Source organism: Asparagus officinalis, chromosome 3, assembly GCF_001876935.1.
Source record: "Asparagus officinalis chromosome 3, Aspof.V1, whole genome shotgun sequence".
NCBI classification, from domain to species: Eukaryota; Viridiplantae; Streptophyta; class Magnoliopsida; order Asparagales; family Asparagaceae; genus Asparagus; species Asparagus officinalis.
The window spans coordinates 50,202,676-50,225,940 of NC_033796.1; the positions used below are offsets into that span (position 1 = coordinate 50,202,676).

General features: G+C 45.1%; 1 pseudogene; it reads left to right on the forward strand.

The window, feature by feature from the left end:
- The window catches only part of LOC109835093, a 36,793-nt pseudogene continuing 15,017 nt past the window's right edge, over window positions 1,490-23,265 (forward strand).

Consider the following 23,265-nt stretch of genomic DNA (forward strand, 5'->3'; position numbering starts at 1 on the left):
CTGAACAGCGTTCAATATATTGAACGCCATCTAAACATTTGACGATGTTCAGACTGCTGGTTAAAAGAGGTCGAAAAGACTCAAATGTGCTTCGACTAGCAATGACAATCTCGACCACCTTCCTCATTACACTCTCTAAGTGACCAAGGGAGATCCCGAGCAAGTTAGGAACATCTACTGGGCTTAAAGAAGCAACTGGGGATGGCACTAAGGCCTCTGAAGTCACGAAGCCCGACAAAAAGGCGGTAGGCGACTTTGGTGAAGCGACTGGAGAAGGAACTAAAACATCCAGGTGAGAAGGACTTGAGGAGAGAGTCATAAGTGCTCCCGCTTGAACTGAGCTTGAAACACTCGTGCTCTTTGTAAATGTGAGACAAATTGTAAGAGGAAGTGACTTCCCCAGCGGAGGAGTTGTCATTGCTTGCACAAGTGATAGATGCTCTGGTGGGGGAGTTGCAGTAGTGGTCCTTTCAATTACATGAGTCGGGGATCCTGCATATGGCAAACAATTAGGATATAGAAAGAAGATGCATTGTAGTTCAAAATAAATCGTACTTACCCATGAGAGAAGTAGGGATATATACCGATGCTTTGTCAGAAGAGAACAGTGATGGATTAGGCCAATCATCATCGTCATCTTCGTCGTCATCACCATCATCATCACCATCGTCATCACTGTCGTCATGCAGAGGGGTCTCATAGCATACATTCTCCTCATCATCTACTGCAGAAAGTTCAGGTGAGCTTGCAATAGCAGCTGACTTGGAAATCAGTCCTGTTGTTGGACTAGACCTTGTATCCCCTATTGGTGGCATTAATGCTAAGGCGGAGGGAGAATGACTCTCACTAAGCTTTTCGTGTTCGGTCACTGTAGATTCATCCACAGGTGGCTTGACCTCTTCAGCTTGAGTGGTTACCGGCATGACTTCTTTTGTAGCCTCTGTACTTGGAGGAGCAACACTTGAAGCCTGACCCGGAGTTGTTGTAGTAACAGGGTCTATCACCAAAAGGGACTCCGCATCTTTAGCCATTGATTCATCCCCACCTTCTTCTTCGTCTGGCGAATGATGAGAAGAAGCTGCACCTTCTAAGGCCGGGCCAACCGAGCGAAGTCCAAGCTGATGAGAGAGGCCCCTAACAGACGACTCTCGCTCCTCCGCCTCCATATGTGCCAATTTGAGGGCATCTTGCATAAGCTTTGTCCCTTTCTGGGCTTGGAACTTTGGGGACTTGACCAATAGTTTTCGGCTAGCTCGCTTCTCATATTGACTGGTTTCTTCTACTGTAAGGGCACGCTTCCCAACTACCTTCTTGCTCCAAGTTGTAACCATTAGAGGCTCCATCTCGTGTGCTACAACTGCTTCACCTTCATCTTCTTCAATAGTTTCTGGCTCAAGCCAAGTACGAGAAAACACTCTCCTCCACATCCCTTAGCCCCAAGGGTATGCGCAATACCCGTAAAGTCTACAAGGAGACTAAAGCTCTAATTATGGCCGAATCACCAAAGGAGGGCCTCTCCTTTAGAATAGGTAGCTCGGACAGCCTCTCCTCTGAAGGAGCATTCTTGGTTGCAGTTAAACTCGTTAATCGAGTTGAAGATTTTACACCCACACCAAAACGACAGGTGTCGTGTCATAAAAGGCCTATTGTGGCGATGAACTTTATCAACACAGATAGTGACGCTGCAAAAGCCTTGAGAAAAGCTAAGAAAAATATTGCACGACGAATGAGGTGATCCCTACGACGAGCACATCTCCGAGAAAGTCGATCCCTCTATTAACGCGAGCCTCGCATTTGTGAGCCTCAACACGAATCTTACGTTTCAACCTTAGAACAGGAGTCTCGTATTGATGAGCCCAAATATGAGCCTCGCGTGATCCAATTAAAAAGCGAGCCTCAAGGGAGCGTTTCACAATCAAAACACGACCCTCAAAGGAGCGTTTCAAAAACAGAACGTGGACCTCAGATCGGCGTTGCTCCATCAAAGCATGACCCTCAGGGGAGTGTTTCACTAGCCAAACGCAAACCTCAGTCCTGTGTTACTCTTTCAAAACGCGACCTTCGTGTTCCTCAAGCAAAACGCTGCTCTCGCGTTTCTAATATTAAACGAGACCCTCGTGTTCATTCTCTAGAACGTAATGTGATTCGTCGTGTTCAAAAAGACCAACATGAATTTAAGATCTATGTTCACCAAGAACCAGTCTCACCAACTGATGGGCAGGGGGTTCCAATTCAGACCTCATGTTCAGTGAGGGACATTCCTCAAGTCTCTAATCTAAGGGAGCTTTTATCGAGAGAAAGATCAGTGCAACAAGCCCCTCATTCATGCCAATGTGAGCGACTTATTTTCGCGGTTCTCTCGAAATGTCAATGTTGTACTTCTGCACCGAGACGGTCGGTGTTCGACTGATTAACGAACGTTGTCCTGCCTAACAAGCGACGATGTCACTACAAGAAGAAAGCTTCAGAGGTTGAATATCCTGAAGTCACTATTAATATGATCGGTCGAGGGAAATCGTGAATCCCTAGTTCTGATGAATCATAGACGGATCGTTCTCCGAGCGTCAGAGAAATCGTGAACGAGTTTGAAGGAATCTACTAACGCGCTCGGATGCGAACATGAGCCATTCTCCCTGTCAACTATTAGAGAATAGCCAGAGGAACCAATTCCGATGATGAACATTCAGCCATCGTGGAGTCTCAATCATCAAGTTCTTTCGTGGAACATGAGAGCTTTGCCTACATGGTAGGGAATCATGTCACAAAGACACTGGATGAGCAGCAAGCCATGCTCAAGGTCCAGCAAGAGACTATCAAAGAACTTCGGGATCTAAGCCTGAGTGAATTGAGTATTTATGGCGTACTCAAGTTGGGGTGAATTGAGGGTTTATGGCACGCTCAAGCCGGAGTTGAATTAAGAAATTGATTACTAGCTAGGGTTAGAAATACTTATATGCCAAGACACAAAATTTACCAGAATGCTGTCTAACTTATATCATGCATGATCTTTAAGATGTACTTGATCACTTTTTTTTAGGTCTACTGATGAACAGTACTCTGATAAATGTGCTGCAATTTCCTGTATATTGACATTCTTGGGGTGTGATTGGATAGTATGACCTTATGAGGTTTCTTGAAAATTCAATGAGAATGATATTAGGGCAATTGGAGTAAATGCAGAATGTCATGTTCAAGTACCTGAATTCAAGTAATTCTCTCAGAAGCTTAATTTTAGTTTGGTACTCCATGGGCCTATTCAGTTCTATAAAATTTTCTCATTTCTAGTGATAATAGAAGCTATTACCTGACCCTTACTTGTCTGGACTTTAAATTGCAGTTTACTTGATGCAAAATGGATTCTGTTATCGAAAATTTGAACCTGTTGTACACTTGACTATGAAGTTTCATGTCTAGTGATGGAAAGATGAAGCTCAAGTCAATGCTTCCCTCTCATTTTGCTTCAGAAATCCATTCACGAAACCTTCAGAAGCTCGGCCTGATTTGCCTTCTTGATTACACTTGCAATTCCATCCCTAACCAACCTGACAAGTAATTAAGCTCTTCATTAAATCCCACTAGTTTTTTTTAGGGAGCTGATGTTTACTAACTTGGTCGCTTACTTAGGGCCTTGATTGTCACAAAATGCGAGGTAATTTTCCTGCACTTGATGCTGAGATCAAAAGTGAAGTAAAGGAGGACACCGGAATTGTGTTAAAGCCCAAGCAGGAAATGGTATCAAAGTCTGCAGCACAAATTACGCATGAACAACGTGGGAAGTAAGTGTTGTGACTCTCTCCATTAAAAATTAAGTCAATCATGTTTTGTGTTTATAAAGAGTAATGTTAACCACACTGCAAACTTTATACTCCTTCTATACTACTAGACAAGATCATGTTTTGGGTCTCCAGTACCAAATAGTATACCAACAGGAACAGTAATAAGTTAGGATTGCTATTCTATAAAATCATTTTGTCATATTTTCTTCTTGCTGTAATGATACAAAGCAGTATTCATGTGTATTTTTTACTTATTTTTCTAAACAATTGATTGTTCTTTGTTTGCTGTTTTCTATCTCAGTTCTGCTCCTGTTGCATGAATGGCTGTGACTAGAAGAGTCCATCCTCTTTTTTCCTTGAATCCTTATCAAGGCATCTGGACCATGAAAGTTCGTCTCACAAATAAAGGCAATTTGCGGTCATATAAGAAAGCCAGAGGAGAAGGTGTAGACTTCAATGTTGAACTGACCGATGAAGATGTAAGTTCACTTAAAATGTTCTGTTGCAGTATGGGGTGAAACTGTTGTTACATCTTTTTTCCTATGGAAATCTTGCATGTTGTGAACTTCTTGTGTGCAGAGTTTTCAGATACAAGCCACCATGTTTAATGAAGCTGCAAATAAGTTTTATCCTAAATTTGAACTTGGAAAGGTCTACTACATTTCTAAAGGGACTCTCAAGGTTGCAAACAAACAGTTTAAAAATGTTCAAAATGACTACGAGATGACCTTAACTGAGAACTCTATAGTTGAAGAGGTGACTAGAGAAGGGTCTTTCCTTCCAGAAACAACATATAAATTTGTGAAGGTTGATCAACTTGGATCATACGTTAATGGGAGGGAGCTTGTAGGTAAAACAATAATCCTAACATAGTAAAGTTTTACTTTTATTTTATTCTTGGGTTTAAAGCAATCTATATATGATTTTGCTTAAATTAACTATGGTTGTAGATGTGATTGGCATTGTGCAACATGTTTCTCCTACTATAAGTGTTCGAAGAAGGATCAACAATGAAACCAACCCAAAGCGTGACATCACTATTGCAGATGATTTGTAAGTACGAAGTTCACCTGCGATTGATAGTTCACTATTGTAGGAGATTTCCAAGGTATGGAACTATAGATTTTATATCATTAAATTAACTTGCAAATTTTCTGAATAATAGGATTGATTCAATTAGATTAACTTTTCCCAGGTGTATCGCTGTCAACATTAGGCAAGAGCACTATGGTTATAAATCCTGACTTACCCGAGTCAAAGAAACTTAGATCTCGGTGAGATATAATGTTCAAGTGTATTTTCTTCTCTACAAACGTATAAGAACCTTTTCTCATTTTCTTTTCTCTGATTATGCAACAGGTATGATTGTGAAGGCAAGGAGACTTCAATGGCATCTATTTCTTCTAATGTGAGCTCCACATCAAAGAACGGCCTGAGGTGCACGCATTCTGATACGGTTTTCCTCTCTCATATTACTAGAGACCCAACCTTGGGCCAGGATAAGGTATTATGCATCACTTTTTTTCCCCCCTTTCCATTCTGAAGTTTAAGGGTGTGTTATTGAATTTTATTTTCTCCGCCAGCCTGTATTTTTTAGTGTAAATGCCTACATAAGTTGCATCAAGCATGACCAAGCAATGTGGTATCGAGCATGCAAGACTTGCAGCAAGAAAGTCACTGAAGCTATTGGATCTGGTTGTTGGTGTGAAGCATGCCAAAAGAACAATGACAGTTGCTCCTTGAGGTATACAAGTAATGTTTTTTGTTATCATAAGAAATCATTGATAGCAGGTGCAAACTTTGTTGTGACTCGAGAAACCAAAACAATCGCCGAGAAAGATAAAGAACCAACCAAAATCAATAGCACAAACAATCAAACACCAGATTTTACGTGGTTCGGCAAGATGCCTACGTCCACGGGGCAAGGAGGGGGGAGTTTTCAGTATTAAAAATCAAGAGGAACAAACTAGGGTTACAAATCTCTCATAAACCCTCAACAATCAACTCTTAATCTCTCCAATTGCTCCTAGAATAGAAGCCCAAAGAAAACTCTCTCAATCTGCTCAAATTCGTCCTTGCACTTCAACCCTAAAAAACACCCAAAGGGTATTTATACAAATCCAAAACGAAGCGGGTCTGAAAACAGGCCCAACTCAAAACCGCAGCGTCAGTCGACCAGTGCGGTCGACCGCGATCCATCACGGTCGACCGGCCCGGTCGACCGCCCTCCATCCAGCGGCTGATCCAAATTTCCAGAGAGTTCGGCGGTCGACCGCGTCGGTGTCGACTGTGTCGGTCGACCGCCACCAATCCTGATGCCCAGAAACTCCTGTGCACGAATGCGGTCGACCGCACCGGTCGACCGCCAACCTGTTTGCCTGAAAACCTGATCCTGAGCACCATCTCTTCAAATCTCCACCTCGGCGAAGATTCTACCAAACTGAGCCGACACCGATCAAACCAATACCTCAACTGTTGCATCCAGTACGCCATGTCAACGGACTCATGACAACGGACTCCAATCACAACACGTCGAGATCCAAACGGGAGTGCGAACACTCAACCCCAAACCAACTGTGTCTACTCACCAAACAACTGAGCCTACATCGACTACACCAAATACCTCACTTGCTGAGACCCAAGTGGGAGTGCGAACACTCACCCCAAATGTCGATGTCGCTCACCAAATCGGCTACATCATAAAGACTGCCTACGTATCCTCTTGCCCAAGGAATCAAGCCTTCACGTAGTTCACCCAATAGCCTCCAAAAGGCCCTCAATCCAACTTGCGGCTGATAGCATCATCAACGACCCCAAATTGAAAACAGTCCAATGCCTCCACCTGAGATGTAACAATGGTCGTATCCAAAACATATCCACCAGCTGCATCCAAATCAACCACCTCATCATCTGCACCCATAAATAAATGAATCCCACGCTGTGCCACCTCAGCTGGAATCCCAACTAATGCAGAATGACCTGGAGTATGTGGGGAAATCCCCACCCAATGTGGAGTAGCATCAACCTCCATCCGCTGCGATATCCCTCTGACCTGATCAATACTCTCCACCTGCCGAGAGTCCAAAGTGACAAACCTGCTCAGACCAAACTCAGAAGCTCCCCACTGATAGCCGAATGAACTCCTGAATCCCAAATGCGCAATCGGATCCAATCTCACATCCACGATGTGACCAAGTGCTGGGTAGCCAAATATCTGACGCCGACCAAAAACTGAAGCAGCTCCACCAGATCTAACAACTCTATACGCAGCAGTCGACAACCTCATAAGATAGCCCAATCGTGTCAAAGCCTGAATACCAGATCCACTGCTCGACAACCAATACCGATCCTCCTCCAGAAAAGAACGGCTCACTAAGTCTGCCATCTCATCATGTCGCCCCACTGTCTCCTCTCCTCTGAAGTGTCTCCAAATACCATGAGCTCGGCACCAATGCAAGAAAGGACTCCTACTAGAATAAGTACGACTGGTAACCTTTCTGTCCATACACCTCCTCCAACTGTTGCGGACTACTAGGTCTTTATACCAACGGGACTTGGTTGCAACCCAAATATGCCTAGTACAATCCCCAACATAGGAAACAAAATAACGATTACCTCCCGATGATGCCTCCTCGGAAAGCCCCCAAATGCCTGACTGAACACCTTCAATAAGACCCCTCGATCGATGGATAGAAGTGCTGAACTCCACCTCGGTCTTCTCGCTCATACCAATGTGCTCACAGGACTTCAATCTACAGGTCATAGCACTCCTCAACAATCTGTGCACGGTATAACCAATAATATATCCCAACACCAAACAATGCCACAGTCTAGCCATAGAAGTAGTCGGCGCCCTATCAACTACCGTGCTCCCAAGCAAATAATACAAGTTACTCCGCCTGACTCCCTTCATCACAATCATGGACCCAGATGTGACCTTCAAGCATGAATCCACCAAAGTCACCCTATAGCCTGATGCCTCCAATACCCTAAGTGAAATGATGTTTTTCCTCAGTTGAGGAACGAACCTCACATCAGCCAACTCCCGGATCATCCCGTCACTCATCCGAATCTGAACGGTACCAATACCACCAATAGGACATCTGTGATCATTACCCATGAGAACATCATCCCTTCTTTCCAACTCCTGAAAGCTGGAGAACCAATCCCTTCTAGGGCATATGTGGTAAGTAGCACCAGAATCCAACATCCACTCGGTGGAGTCGGCAACATCAACTGACGGAAGAGCTGGGCACGAATAGCCCGAAGAATCTGAATCTGAAGCATCACCACTAGCCTTGGTAATATTCACCTCTGAAGCTTGAATAGCTTTCCCTTTATTCTTCACAGCTTACAATTTTGGGCATTCGGCTTTCCAATGTTCATCCTCTCTACAAAAGGCACACTGATTCCTACCAACTGTAGGATGCCCCCCCTCTAGACTGCGACCTTCTTCCACGGTTTGGACTTTTAGCTCTTGCAACCAATGCCCCCGCAACCGGCTCGATGGAAGTCTCCTTGTCCTTCTTTCGAAGTTGATAATTCACAAGGGCTGCGGTGACCTCACTATACGAAAGTGATGCCTTTCCATTAATAAGAGTGAGGACGAAGGTCTCATATTCCTCGTCGGGCAAGGAACTCAATAACAACAATGCCTTGTCCTCGTCTTCAACCTTGACATCTACATTCGCCAAATCTGCAAGTAGCTTCGTGTAGTGGTTCATGTGATCACTAATGGATGTCCCCTTCTTCAATTGGAAGCGATAAAGCCTCCTCTTCAAATGCAAACGATTTTCGATGCTCTTCGTCAAATATTTGCCCTCTAGGACCTCCCAAATCTTCTTTGCCGAAGTTTCATTCATCACATCATATTTAAGGTCTTGGGTAAGGCAAGACCTAATCACACCACACGCCGTTCTATTCATTTTATTCCAAACCTTTTCATCAATGTCGGCCGGTTTCCCGTCCAACTCCAATGTATCTTCCAAATTTTGCGCATTTAGCGCATCCATGACTTCGCATCGCCAAAGTCCAAAATTATTTGTGCCGTTGAACTTTTCCACATCTATTTTCATAGAATGTATATTCAAACTTTGGACGGCCTTCACACCAGAAGAACCCTCCCCACTTTTATCTTTTTCAGCCATATATCTCAAAGCACCACCAAACCAATGCGGAAACAAACGAGAAATAGATCCAAATTGAAAAAGACGAGATTTTTACTGAAAAGATCCCACCTTTATCACCAAACGAAGCCCTAGATGAACTTCCAAAGCGATCTACTCCTCCAAAATAGCCCAAGCGTAGCCCGGAGCTCTGATACCAATTGTTGTGCCTCGAGAAACCAAAACAATCGCCAAGAAAGATAAACAACCAACCAAAATCAACAGCACAAACAACCAAACACCAGTTTTACGTGGTTCGGCAAGATGCCTACGTCCACGGGGCAAGGAGGGGGGAGTTTTCACTATTAGTCGGTCGACCGGTGCGGTCGACCGCGATCCATCGCGGTCGACCGGCCCGGTCGACCGCCCTCCATCCAGCGGCTGATCCAAATTCCAGAGAGTTCGGCGGTCGACCGCGTCGGTCGACCGCTACCATCTTCGGTCGACTGTGTCGGTCGACCGCCACCAATCCTGATGCCCAGAAACTCCTGTGCACGAATGCGGTCGACCGCACCAGTCGACCGCCAACCTGTTTGCCTGAAAACCTGATCCTGAGCACCATCTCTTCAAACTTTTATGTTTTAATATGCAGATACATTATGGTAGTGAAGGTTTATGATCCATCTGGTGAAGCTTGGCTTTCGTTATTCAACGAGCATGCGGAGCATGTCGTAGGGTACAGTGCAGATGAGTTTGACAGAAAAAAAACTGAGGTGGTTTTTTTTGGGGCATATATCAATGTTTTTAAATGTACCTTGTTGATAATATTGTGTTAGTAGTGAGTTTAGTCCCACATTGGTTATGAGGACAAACCTCACCCTTCTCTACTTGTATATATATATATATATTCTCTTTTTGATTTCCTCGTGCTGAAAATGGAACCAATCAGAAGGAACCTCCTGTGGAGCGGGATCAGCCGGTGCTGGCGCCTGCGGCAGCGCCTCTTGAGCCCCCTGCGGTTGTTGAACCGGCTGGTCAACCTCAACGGACTGCTCCCTCTCGTTGATGCTAGGAGTCTCAAAAGAGTCGAGGGGAGGTACGGAGATCTGGGAAGTATGAGAAGGGAGGGGGGGTAAACCAGTGGATGGAATTGGTGGAAAGTTACTCCAAGGAGAGTGAGCGAGGCCTGCATTAGAAGGGCCGGCAGCATTTGTCGGCTGGTTGACGCTCGCTTCCGAGCTTGATGGGGTGGAAGGGGCCGGAAGAGAAGGTGTTTGCCCTCCCCCCCGAAGTAACGCCACAAACAAAAACTAAAGTGAGAAAATCTGAACAAAAAAGACCTAAGTGAAGAACTAAGTAGATTCGCAAAAAAAAGCAAAATGAATAGATGAGAAAGAGAATGGATACATTGAAAACTCAAAATAGAAAACGGGAGTTTTTTTTTCAAACGAAAACTAGAAAAGCGAAAAAGCAAATTTAAGCCTAAAATAATGATTGAAAAAAGTACTAGACTGGAAGGGGTGGTCATTATAGCGGTTCCTTCTGCTCCTAGAAAACGTCCCAAAGAAATTGCTACAAAAGCACCGAGAGCACTACCGATGAGAGGCACTACTCGTAGTAGAGCTGAGAATAGGGTAGAACGATTATTCATAGTATTAATAATATATACCGGCTGTACCGATTATATGTCGGATAGGCGCCCGCCCCCCAGCCAGTGTCCATCTTCATGAAATGACATTGGTAGACGGGTTGGGACCAGCCTTCTATCCCGGGGAACAATGTTCCACTTATTCTCTACACACCTGTGCTCGGCCGGTTTTACCTACTATTGGATTTGAACCAATGACTCTCGCCGTATGAAAGCGATACTCTAACCGCTGAGTCAAGTACCTGGATGTCACTCACTCTATCTAGTAAGAGCAAGCAAAGCAGTATCGTATTGAGCCAGGGGGAGGCAGCCTTTCTAGATAGTAGTAGACGACCGAATGCCCGACTGTAGTTCCCCGGGATCAATAGAATCTACAGGATCTACTTCCGTGTCTCGATTTTTGACTAATAATAAGATTTTTTAACCGTTGATGTTGCTGGCTCACTCGGGGTCCCAAGCCACTATCCCCGTTGCTGCCTGGGCTTCCATATACTAAAGTTATCACAGCCTCTGGCCCCGCCTCTGCGGACCTCGACCTGATCTAATGCAGGTAAGTATATATGCTAGCTCCACCGCTGCTGGTACTGCCATAGATGGGAGTTCTACCGGTTCTGCTGCTCGAAAAGCCACTGTCTATGCCTCCGGTCCCAATTTCAATGAGTGGAGGGGAGTATGCCACCTCACTACCAAGCACAAAACTTGTGCTTGGTACTAAGCATACCCATATTTCTCTCTCTCTCTATACACACACACACACACACACACACACACACACATTCGGGTTCCATTCAAACCTTTGAGTTCTATTTTAAACCTTCGGGTTCCATTCTAACATTCGGGTTCTATTTTAAACCTTCGGGTTCCATTCTAACATTCGGGTTCTATTTTAAACCTTCTGGTTCCATTCTAACCTTCGGGTTTTTTCGTTCAAAGATTATTATCTTGAACTTCGGTTTGCTATTATAGCTCCTTCAAAGAAGATTCCTAAACCACCCTGTTTGCGGTGAAAGTTGCTATTTTCATTGCTATCGAATCTATTACAACTTTAGTCGTTACAATAAACTCAAATAAAATAAAAAGTCGATCTTTTTATAAGATCTCCTTACACAATGAAAATAAAAAGTTTACAACTTTATCAAACAAACGCAGAGATCGTTTATCGGTCTTCTGCTTGCGTGGGATCTTTGCCTGTGCCGGGGTTTATCCGTGGACCACCGTCGATCAGATCTGATTGCTGAAAAATTAGGCAGAGCTTCGTCTATCCGTGAAGGGATCGAGAAACTATAGTTCTTATCTCGGCGAAGCGAGATAATCACTCTTCTTAAGATTACCACAACGGGATAATCCTAAGGAACGGATCCGGGCTGCAGATCTAACTCCTCCTCCTCTTTGAAATCTGTGCACTTTAAGTCTTCAATCCGGCAGGGCTTCGCCGAGGCACGAGAATTCCAGCTCTGAAAAAATGAGGCTCCGGGGCTTCTATTTATAGGCACGAGGAGATAACGGGCGGTTAAAATCGCATAAAGGCCCAAATCTGCGTTGGAGACACCCCAGGGTGTCTCAACCTGAGCCAAGCCCCCCTAGGGTGTCTCGGCTTGGGCCGAGACACCCAAGGGTGTCTCGGCCTTAGCCGAGACACCCAAGGGTGTCTCGGCCTTAGCCGAGACACCTTAGGGTGTCTCGTTGGTCCGAGACACACCGTTGTGCCCATTTGTCCGCTTTCGCTGTAAATTCTTCGTCCGAACTCGGATTTGAGTGGTTCAAAGTGCGTTAGAAAGCCAACAAGGAGTTCTATCAGCTCCAATGGTTGGATCATCTGTAGAATGAATGAGACACGAAATGTATTGTTCTTTTTGTAAACATCATGGGGCTCCCGATTAGCCCGTACCTTCGTTATTCCGAAATTCTGTTAGTCCATGTAATTCGTCGATTCATTTCAAGCGTTCACCGACATCAATCGAACTCCTATGAACCGGATAGTGATGTTCATCGTCATTCCTTAACACTGAGCTGTTCATGAAGACCTATAGGTAATTTTCGATGCCTACAGATACCCCCTCCAAAGCGTTCCAGACTCGTTTCTTTTATAGAAGAGGCTGGAATACTTTGGATGTGATTGGTCCAGCCTTCAGTCGGCGTAAAAGACTTGTAGTTAGCTTCGATTCTTGACTCCTTTGATTTTCAGTCTACTCGACACTTTGATGAATAGCTGAAATCCTTCTGGCGCTGCGTTTATCGTCTGGCCGTCGTCGAAGTCTCAAATCTACAACTGATGAGTTGAGTTTGGCTCGTGTTATTGAGTTGACTTTTTGATCGCAACGCGTTGACTAGCGTTGACCTAGGGTTACGCGTTGACCGGCGTTGGCCCTAGGGTTTCGAACGTCGTACGTTGACTTTTGGTCGTAACGCGTTGACTGGCGTTGACCTAGGGTTACGAATTGCTCGGTGTTGACTTTGGGTTTCAGACCGCTCGACGTTGACACAGTTTATACTCGTACGTTTACTGGAGTATACACAGTTTAAGCTCTTAAGGTATTGGAGCACGGCGGTCCCAAGTGTCGGGACTGCAGGACCAACTGTTAAAGCTGATTCATCTGCATTCGTGGATCTTATCTTAATGTTGTTGGATAATCGAGTCACGAGACCAACTAACGGAGCTTATGCATCAATGACTCACACTTATAGAATTTTTGGCAAATTCTCAGCCATCAACGGGTTTGATGAGCCTTTACCGACTACCGTTCGAGTCGGGCTAGCAAGCAGATTGTTTACATCCGTTCCGAATGTGACGTTGTGCTAAAGGAATGAACTCTCTTAGACTTGATGCTATGATTTTGAATACATAGACTTCGCTATTTCTTATGGGAAAAGGTACCCAGCAACGCGTGTTAGGCGTTGACTCATCCCTACTTAGGATTTGGGATAAAAGTCCCCAGACTCGGATTCTGGTGTCTTCTTCAATCGGTAAAAGACTAAACCGGCAACGCGTGTTAGGCGTTGGTTTATCCCTGCTTAGGCTTCAGGATAAAATTCCCCATGCGTGTGAGGCACGGATTATGGTGTTATTAATAACAACCTGCGTGTCTTTTTCAATCGGTGAAAGACTAAACCGGCAACGCGTGTTAGGCGTTGACCTATCCCTACTTAGGATTCGGGATAAAATTCCCCATGCATAAAAGGCATAGATTTTTGTTGCTACGATGTTGAATACGTAGACTCGATCGTTTTTATGGGAACGAACCACCCAGCAACGCGGGTTAAGCGCTGACTTATCCCTACTTAAGCTTCGGGATAAAATACCCCAGACTAGACTCTGGTGTCTTTTTCAATCGGTGAAAGACTAAACCGACAACGCGTGTTAGGCGTTGACTTATCCCTACTTAGGATTCGGGATAAAATTCCCCGCGCGTGTGAAGCACGGATTTTGGCGTTTATTAATAACAACCTGCCACAATGTTGAATATGTGGTCTTTTGTCCTTTTTACGGTCAAAGACTAACCGGCCATGTGTGTTAGACATAGGCTTTGGGATTTTTGGCAAACCCCCAGCCATCAACGGGTTTGACGTGCCTTTACCGATTACCGTTTGAATCGGGCTAGCATGTGAATTATTAAAACCCGTTTCACATGTAACGTTGTGCTAAGAGAATTGCTTCTCTTAGACTTAATGCTATGATTTTGAATACATAGACTTCGCCATTTCTTACGGGAATATGGCATCCGGCAACGCGTATTAGGTGTTGACTCATCCCTACTTAGGATTCGGGATGAAAGTCCCCAGAATTGTACTCTGGTGTCTTTTTCAATCGGTGAAAGACTAAACCGGCAATGCGTGTTAGGCGTAGGCTTATCTCTATTTAGGAGTCGAGATAAAGTTCCCCGTGCATGAAGTGCACGGATTAGAAGTTGGGAATTGTGTCTTTTCTCAGAGTAAAGACAGACTGGAAAATGGAAAAGGAAGAATTTTATATTCTATCTCTCGGCACCAAAGAGGAAGAATTTTATATTCTATCTTCAGTTGGAAAGAAAACTCGAAGTGGGATCTCCACCCCCAGAATCCGGAATGATGAAACTAAGAGTGGGATCTCCACTCCAAGAATTGGAAAGATTCAAACGACCCTAACTTTTATAGGATTGGTCATTCGATCCAAAAAGAGTCCCTCATTTATTGAGGAGAAATTCCAATTTCGATCCTAACTTTTATAGGTTTGGCTGAAAAAGGAAAAGATGGAAGTCTTTCGTTTATCGAAAGGGATAACTCAATCTTAGTCCTAACTATCTGCAGGTTTGACTAAGTGAAGTTGGAGACAATCCTAACTTTTATAGGTTTGATTGCTCAATTGAAAGTGGACCTCTCGTTCATGAAGGAATCGAGAGGAGAATCTAGTTGTGGCCCTAACTTTTATAGGTTTGACCAAGGAAGCGGTGGACGTGGGGAGGTTTGAGACGATCTTACCTTTTATAGGCTTGATTGTTCAATTTGAAAGTGGACCTATCGTTCATGGAAGGAATCGAGAGGGGACTTTGGTTGTGGTCCTAACTATAGGAAGGTTTGACCAGGTAGACAGTGAGAGTGAGAGTACAAATCATAGTGGGGGTTTAGTGTTTATCACTTTGTTCATAATTATCGGGTTATCCCTAAGAAAATTACATATAGCGTTCTTCTGGGAACTTCCCATTACATGAATCATCCACCCCCAGCTTCTTTCTTGGAACTGGGTCTGACTTTGTACTCCGTTACATGTCCGGGTTATCCTTAAGAATATTAGCGTAACATTCTTCAAGAACTTCCCATCAACGGTAGGAAGCAGTTTAGACTCATATACCTATTGGAGTATAAGGGAGCAGTTTAACCTCATATACCGATTGGAGGATTGAGAAGCAGTTTATACTCATATACTCTTCGGAGTATTGCCGTTCTCATTTGGCTTATCCTAGTGCTATGACGCCAGCTTCAACCAAAGTTTGAATGATATTCTTTAAAGTAAAGCATGCCTTGGTAGGATGAAGGATCCTCCTGTGGTACGCGCAGTACTTTAGATCCGCAGTATTGTCAGCTTCCTCCTGATTCGTGATGGGTGGCAGCTTGATCCTGTTGTTTTCGAGAAGGGTCTCGAAGATGGCTGGAACGTCCTCGTCCTTGAATGAGTACTCTTTTTGGAGTCTCGGATCCGAAGTCTTCTGCTGTCTTCGGGGTTGCTGTTGCGACGTCTGATTGACGTCAACAACTGTTGTAGGTACCATCCCTTCGTCATGGGACACGAGACTCGAATTCAGAGGGTTAACCATCGGTTGGTTTCTTTCGACCTTCCCCTTCTGAGGAAGCGTTCGGCCTGTTCTCCGTGTGCCTTCAACTCTCTCCAGGTATTGAGTGGCTCTACTCCCATAACGTCCAAGATGTTAATGGACAAGTTGTTATGACAGGTTTGCAAGACGAATTCCTCTGTGACGGGATCCTTGCAGTTCATTGCCTGATTGCGAAAGCGTTTGATGAAGGTATTCACCGACTCTCCGTCTTTTTGTTTCTCATCGAAGAGTGTCCTGATCGACACTTCAGTGTCATCATCGAAGAAATGAGCGAGGAACATGCTTTCCAGGTCCTCCCAGCTGTTGATGCTTTCGGGCTTGAGGCGACGGTACCAATTGAAGGCGGGCCCACGAAGGGTGCCAACAAATGACCGGACCATCAGAGGCTCATTGCCAGAGATCACTCCCAAATGGGACTTAAAGTAGATTAGATGCTGAGTGGGCGAGCCCTTCTCGTCGAACGGCGTAAAGTTGATCAGGTTGAACTTCGCTGGATACGGGATCGATTCCCATTCTCTTGGGTAAGGATACGGAATCCCGGTCCTTTTCACCTCTCGAGCAGACATCAGAGCATTAATTTTGCTCTCGAGGTCCTTCATCTTTTCGTCCTTATCTATATCCTGTTTTGGATAATTTTTGAGAGGAATAATAAGGCCACCCCCAGTATTATCATCATTGGTGGGTCCACCCCCAGCGTCGTTATTTTTAGTGGGGCCACCCCCAGCGTTGTGTTCATCCACATCTGAATCGCTACCTGCTTGGTTAGCAGCGCTGCGACGGATGGACTCAGCTAGCTGATTCGATAAAGCTCGGATTTGTTGGTCGTGCATTTGTCTCATCTCCTGAATGGCCATTTCCATTTCGATTTTGAATGCTTCTTTCTGCTTGGCTAGAGCATCCTCAATGATTTTGGCTATTTGCTCGGTGTTGACCATGAACACTTCCCGAGCTTGTCCTATGCTAGACGTTGTATCGTCAGAGGCAATTGCGGAATAAGAATCCGAGAGTTCATCATCGGAATGTATTCCTTCATGGACACCCTGGTAATCATTATGTCCAACGGTTTCTAGCTGAAGCTGAGATATTTGTTGGGTTATTCCCGAACCGACTCTTCTTCCTGGAGAGAAATTAGGGTTGGAACCACTTGAAACAATCGGAGATTTTCCCTTATTGACCATGTTGATGGTAACTTCTGGGAATTCATCATCTCGAGCAACCGATCCTCTTTGGTGGAAACGCCTTGATTTGGGCTTCGTCATTCCATCGGAGATTCTCTCGAATACCGAGACCCTCTGCGGAGCGATCTTGGGGCAGCTACACATTGATAATACTGTCTTGATAATTTTGATACACGGACAGTGAGAGTCCGCTTCCCGGGTACTTCTCTTTCGAGATTTATTCGTACCCCCAGCCCGATAGTACAACTCATCGACGTTACGGTCAGAGCAACCTATCGGATGTTTACATAAATTCTCAGGTATAACGCGTTCGTCTGTCTGACGCGTTTTTCTCTGAGTAAACATCGCCTTGTTGGCGTCTACAGGAGTCACACGCTTGGAATCACACCTTTGTGAGGATGAAACCTTAACGGGCTCCTGATTTTCTACGTGCACCGACAAGCGGGCCGTTGCAGAAATCATTTTGTTAGGAGGTCGTGTACGACCCCCAGTCCGGATGTTGGCTCGAAGCTCCTTCAACGGTCTCAAGCTTTCCTTAACAGGCGCTTTTCCTCGATCCTCGGGTAGAGAACCGATGCGATCCTTCAACGGGATTCTAGATTTGGAGAGACCCACCCTGTCATAGGGCTTCACCGGAAGTGCGGGAGCAATAGGAGCGAGATCTGGAGTTGACAAAGGCCGGAAGGCAGCTTCGGATGCTTTTACCTTAGGCACTGATTTGGCTTTTGGCGCCCAAACTTGTTTGGATCTCGGCGATCTCTTAACTGCCTCTTCCTTTTGCATTTCCTATGCTTTTCGCACAAGGGTCCGGGCATGCGCAAGCAAGGCGCGGCGCTTCTGGACTCGCTCCTCGAGAGTAGAGCGGGTTCTTTGGACACGAACCCATTCATTAATTGGAGATCAAGAGGAGGATTCCGATGCTGGTCGTGGCGACAGATTAGCCACTTGGCGCTTTCTGAGCTCTAGATCTGCTTGGTAATGGAGTTCATCCATCTGATCCAAAGCCTTGGCGAATTGGTGCGCGAGGCGTTGTCGTTTCCTTTGACGTGCTCTCTTTGATAGAGTTGGCGCACCTTCAGCAGTCGACTCCTTAATCGTGAAGGAGTTCAGATCTGCAGATCTGGTCTCATTGGATGCCGGCGGACCGTTGCAAGGTACGACTGTAGCATCGGCTATAGGGAGATCGATTTCTTGGTTCTTCAGATCTGGAGACCGACGGATCTTCTGGGAGGAAGAGGCCTTCTTGCACCTACAAGGAGAGGCAGATCTGGAGGAGGAGGAGGAGGCATACTCCTCGAACTTCTACTAGTCGAACTCGTATTCGACCTCTTCAGCCACGGGGATCTTGATCGTTGGCTGCGGCACGACAACCTCGGCAGCGAGGCTGTTAGCTCCCACTGTGGTCGCCAGTTTGTTTGCGGTGAAAGTTGCTGTTTTCATTGCTATCGAATCTATTATAACTTTAGTCGTTACAATAAACTCAAATAAAATAAAAAAGGTTGATCTTTTTATAAGATCTCCTTACACAATGAAAATAAAAAGTTTACAACTTTATCAAACAAACGCAGAGATCGTTTATCGGTCTTCTGCTTGCGTGGGATCTTTGCCTGTGCCGGGGTTTATCCGTGGACCACCGTCGATCAGATCTGATTGCTGAAAAATTAGGCAGAGCTTCGTCTATCCGCGAAGGGATCAGGAAACTGTAGCGCTTATCTCGGCAACAGCGAGATAATTGCTCTTCTTAGAATTACCACAACGGGATAATACTAAGGATTGGATGCGGGTGATGTAGATCTGACGACTTTCGATCTTTTGCGTTGAAGAACTCTAGGCCTTAGCCGAGACACCTTAGGGTGTCTCGTTGGTCCGAGACACACCGTTGTGCCCATTTGTCCGCTTTCGCTATAAATTCTTCGTCCAAACTCGGATTTGAGTGGTTCGAAGTGCGTTGGAAAGCCGACAAGGAGTTCTATCAGCTCCAATGGTTGGATCATCTGTAGAATGAATGAGACACGAAGGGTATTGTTCTTTTTGTATACATCGTGGGGCTCCCGATTAGCCCGTACCTTCGTTATTCCGAAATTCTGTTAGTCCACGTAGTTCGTCGATTCACTTCAAGCGTTCACCGACATCAATCGAACTCCTGTGAACCGGATAGTGATGTTCATTGTCGTTCTTTAACACTGAGCTGTTCGTGGAGACCTATAGGCAATTTTCGATGCCTACACACCCATGTCCCTCAATGATCAAAGTGAATGGACAGGGTGGTCTACCATTGTCACCAATACCTTGCGTGACGCTAGTCTACTTGATCATACCACCAATACAGGACCAGTTCTACCATCCATCAGCACTGTTGCTTTATCTAGTACTATTACATCTGGTAGTGGTGATGTCGATCTTCAGACCGCTCGTGCTCTCTATGTTAAGGAGAGTTCGGACTAACAGTTGTAGCAATTTCGTGTCACGGATTATCTTACTCGTTGTGTTGGTTTTGGTCTCACTATCGAAATTGGTTCGTTTCCCTCTGCTCGGGCCATGTTGACTCGCCTCACTAAGCGTTTCACTAAGTATTATGGTGCACGACAGACATATCTTCTGCAACGCGTTACTCTACAACGCAAATGTAGTTCCTCTCTGCAGTCTCATTTTGGAAAAATGATCTAGTGCTTGAATTTAATTTCTATTAGCTCTTTATATATGGCTGGCATGTTTGTCTCATTTTCTTCTGATACTTATCTTGTACAGGATCCACAGACGGGCAAAACGGTTGGGGCGGGTTGAAGGAGGTACAAGCTGTATTTCCTATAATATCTTCACCTTCTAGAGTCCATACGTCCATGTTCTCTTGTTGCTTCTGTTTGTTCGTCAAAACCTTCTACCTCTCTTCCTGTCAATTTGTGACATAGGCGACTTAGTCATGTGTCTAATAAAAGACTGGAGAGTCTTATTCAGTTTAGAATACTTGGTCCTATATCATCTAGTTCTAGTAATGAGTCATGTACTGGTTATAAATTGGCTAAATTCACTGCTTTACCATTTGATTTAGTACATTCTGATATTTAGGGGCCAGTTCCTCTGCCTTCTCCATCTGCCTACTTATATTATGTTAGTTTTATCGATGATTTCTGATACGGGTGTATCTTCTCTTCAGGAGCTTAGCGATCCTCATGGGAGCTTGAGGATAGGAGATTCTCATATCTTGGGAATAGGAGCATGGATGGAGCCAAAGAAGGCGGTGGAAGAAGTCAGCAGAAGCGAAACGTGCAAAAGAATAGGGTAACTGGCAGATCTCTGGCCGGTCGACCGCAGCACATATGTCGGTCGACCGGAAAACCTGTACAATGCAGGGTTTGAGAAAACTCTCTGGTCGGTCGACCGGACCAAGCCTGACGGTCGACCGGATCGCGATTTCTGGGTTTCCTGTTTCGTTTTGGATTCTGTTTTGACAGGGATTCCTGATTCTTTTGGGCTTGTTTATTTACAAGATTGCCATCCACGTTTGCACATCTATAAATAGGATTGTTTTAGGGTTCTAAACAATCAGACCTAAGGGAAAGGAAATTCTAATAATTGTATTAGGGTTTAAAGAGAGAGTTGAGAGGTTGTTCTCGATTCTAGTGAGATTGTGAGGGAGAGATTGTAATCTTTTGTTCTTCATAATCTAGAGAAGGTATTTTCCTTCGCCTTATACTGAATTATTCTTGTGTTTTGGTCATCCTCTTCTCAACCCACCTTTTGGTAATTCCGCGACCAAAGAGTGCTCGCACGACGACTTGTATCAGTATTTCTTCAAAACGCGTGCCTCACATGCACGAGCCCAAGCATGAGCTCCATGAAAGCCAAGTTGAACGCAGCCCTCAGTGGCACACTGTTCAATCAAAACACAGACCTCACGAAAGCGTTGATTCTCCAAAACACAACTCTTAGGAGCATATTATCCAATCAAAATGTAACTCTCAGGAGCGCATTATTCAATCAGAACGCAACCCTGAGGGACGTGTTACTCATTTAGAATGCAACTGCTAAGGTGGAGACGTATTTTACTCTTTATGGCTATTCGTCAAAAGAGAAGATTGTGTTCGCGACATTGAAGCTTTCAGGGCACGCGTTGACGTGGTGGAAATCCTATTGCAAACAGGAGAAGAAAGCGGCGTCGTGGAACAAGTTCAAGGAGCTACTTCAGAAACAGTTCTATCCGGTGGGATTCCTTGAAGAACGTTGGTACAAGTGGTACGACTTGCGCCAAAGGGTCAATCAAACCGTTCAAGAATACACTACGGAGTTCCAGCAACAGGCGATGGTCCTGACAGAGGAATATTCTGTGTTCATGAAGTATATGGCGGGATTGAGCGATTACATCCGAAAGGAGATGAGGTTATTCACGGTCGAGACTATTGCAGATGCGAGCGTGAAGGCCATTGCCATTGAGGGCAAGCAAAAGAAGAGCAACGAAGCAAAGGGGGATGCAAAGCAAGTTGGAGGCGAGTCTAGTGGTTCTCAGTTTAAGGAGGAGAAGAAGAAGGGTGATCCAAGGAAAACAGGGCTGATTTGTAGTCACTGCGAGAAGACAGGGCACAAAGCTGATCGGTGCTGGGAGAAGTATCCTCATCTCAAGCCAAGAGGGTTGAAGAAGAAGAAGGAGAAAAATGCATACATGATAGCTCAAGGTCCGAAAGAAGTCCCGGGGATGACAGAGCCTAATAGCAGTCTCAATCTTATGACGGGGAAACATGCCACGAAAGAGGACGACGACCTGAGAGAGCAGCTCTTTGTTCTTAAGTTGCAAGTGAAGACCAGTTTGGTTGATGCCATAGTCGATCCGGGTAGCGAGAAGAATTTGCTATCCGAAGACTTGGTTCAGAAGCTGGGTCTGAAGACGGTCAAGCATCCGAAGCCATATCCATTGGGGTAGATTCAGAAGGAGGAGAAGCTAAGTGTAGTTGATCAATGCACTGTAAGATTTGCACTCCATGAGTTGTATATTGACGAGGTCACATGCGACGTAGTTCCATTGGATGTTTGTCAGATTATACTGGGTAATCCGTACGAGGTCACATGCGACGTAGTTCCATTGGATGTTTGTCAGATTATACTGGGTAATCCGTACTTATGGGATAGATATGCGATCTACGAGAGGCGGGCTCAGAAGTATATATTCACCAAAGGTGGTGAAAGTTTCATATTTCGTTCGGCATCTCTTCCGAGGGAGACAAGCTTGGGAACGGTAACGCGAGCAAAGAGGTTAGTGAATGCAAGCAAGAAGTTTGTCTTGCTGTGCATTAGACTTCCAGAAAAGCCATCGATTAAGGATTGCAACTTGGAGCGAGAAGTGACTACGACGAGACGCGGGATGAATGAGTTATTTCCGATCGGACGTCGAGATCAGATTCCTAGCAAGGCCAGGTGGTTCAGAAAAGGAGGAGGGGCTCGCGAGTTCCCTCAGTTTCAGTTCTAACTTGAACGGGACTTCAAGTTCCTAAAGGGGGGACCCATGATACGGGTGTATCTTCTCTTTAGGAGCTTAGCGATCCTCATGGGACCTTGAGGATAGGAGATTCTCATATCTTGGGAATAGGAGCATGGATGGAGCCAAAGAAGGCGGTGGAAGAAGTCAGCAGAAGCGAAACGTGCAAAAGAACAGGGTAACTGGCAGATCTCTGGCCGGTCGACCGCAGCACACATGCCGGTCGACCGGAAAACCTGCACAATGTAGGATTTGAGAAAACTCTCTGGCCGGTCGACCGGACCAAGCCTGGCGGTCAACCGGATCGCGATTTTTGGGTTTCCTGTTTCGTTTTGGATTCTGTTTTGACAGGGATTCCTGATTCTTTTGGGCTTGTTTATTTACAAGATTGCCATCCACGTTTGCACATCTATAAATATGATTGTTTTAGGGTTCTAAACTTCTAATAATTGCATTAGGGTTTAGAGGGAGAGTTGGGAGGTTGTTCTCAATTCTAGTGAGATTGTGAGAGAGGGATTGTAATCTTTTTCATACTCATAATCTAGAGAAGGTATTTTCCTTCGCCATACTGAATTGTTCTTGTGTTTTGGTCATCCTCTTCTCAACCCATCTTTTGGTAATTCCACGACCAAAGCGTGCTCGCACGGCGACTCTGTAGGCGTCAAAAAATGCTAATAGATATCCCAAACATAGAGAAAATCACTCAAAGGGATCTCATTTTGAAAATCAAGGCAGGAATGAACTGTCTCGCCAGCGAGACAGGCTTTGCTGTCTCGCCAGCGAGA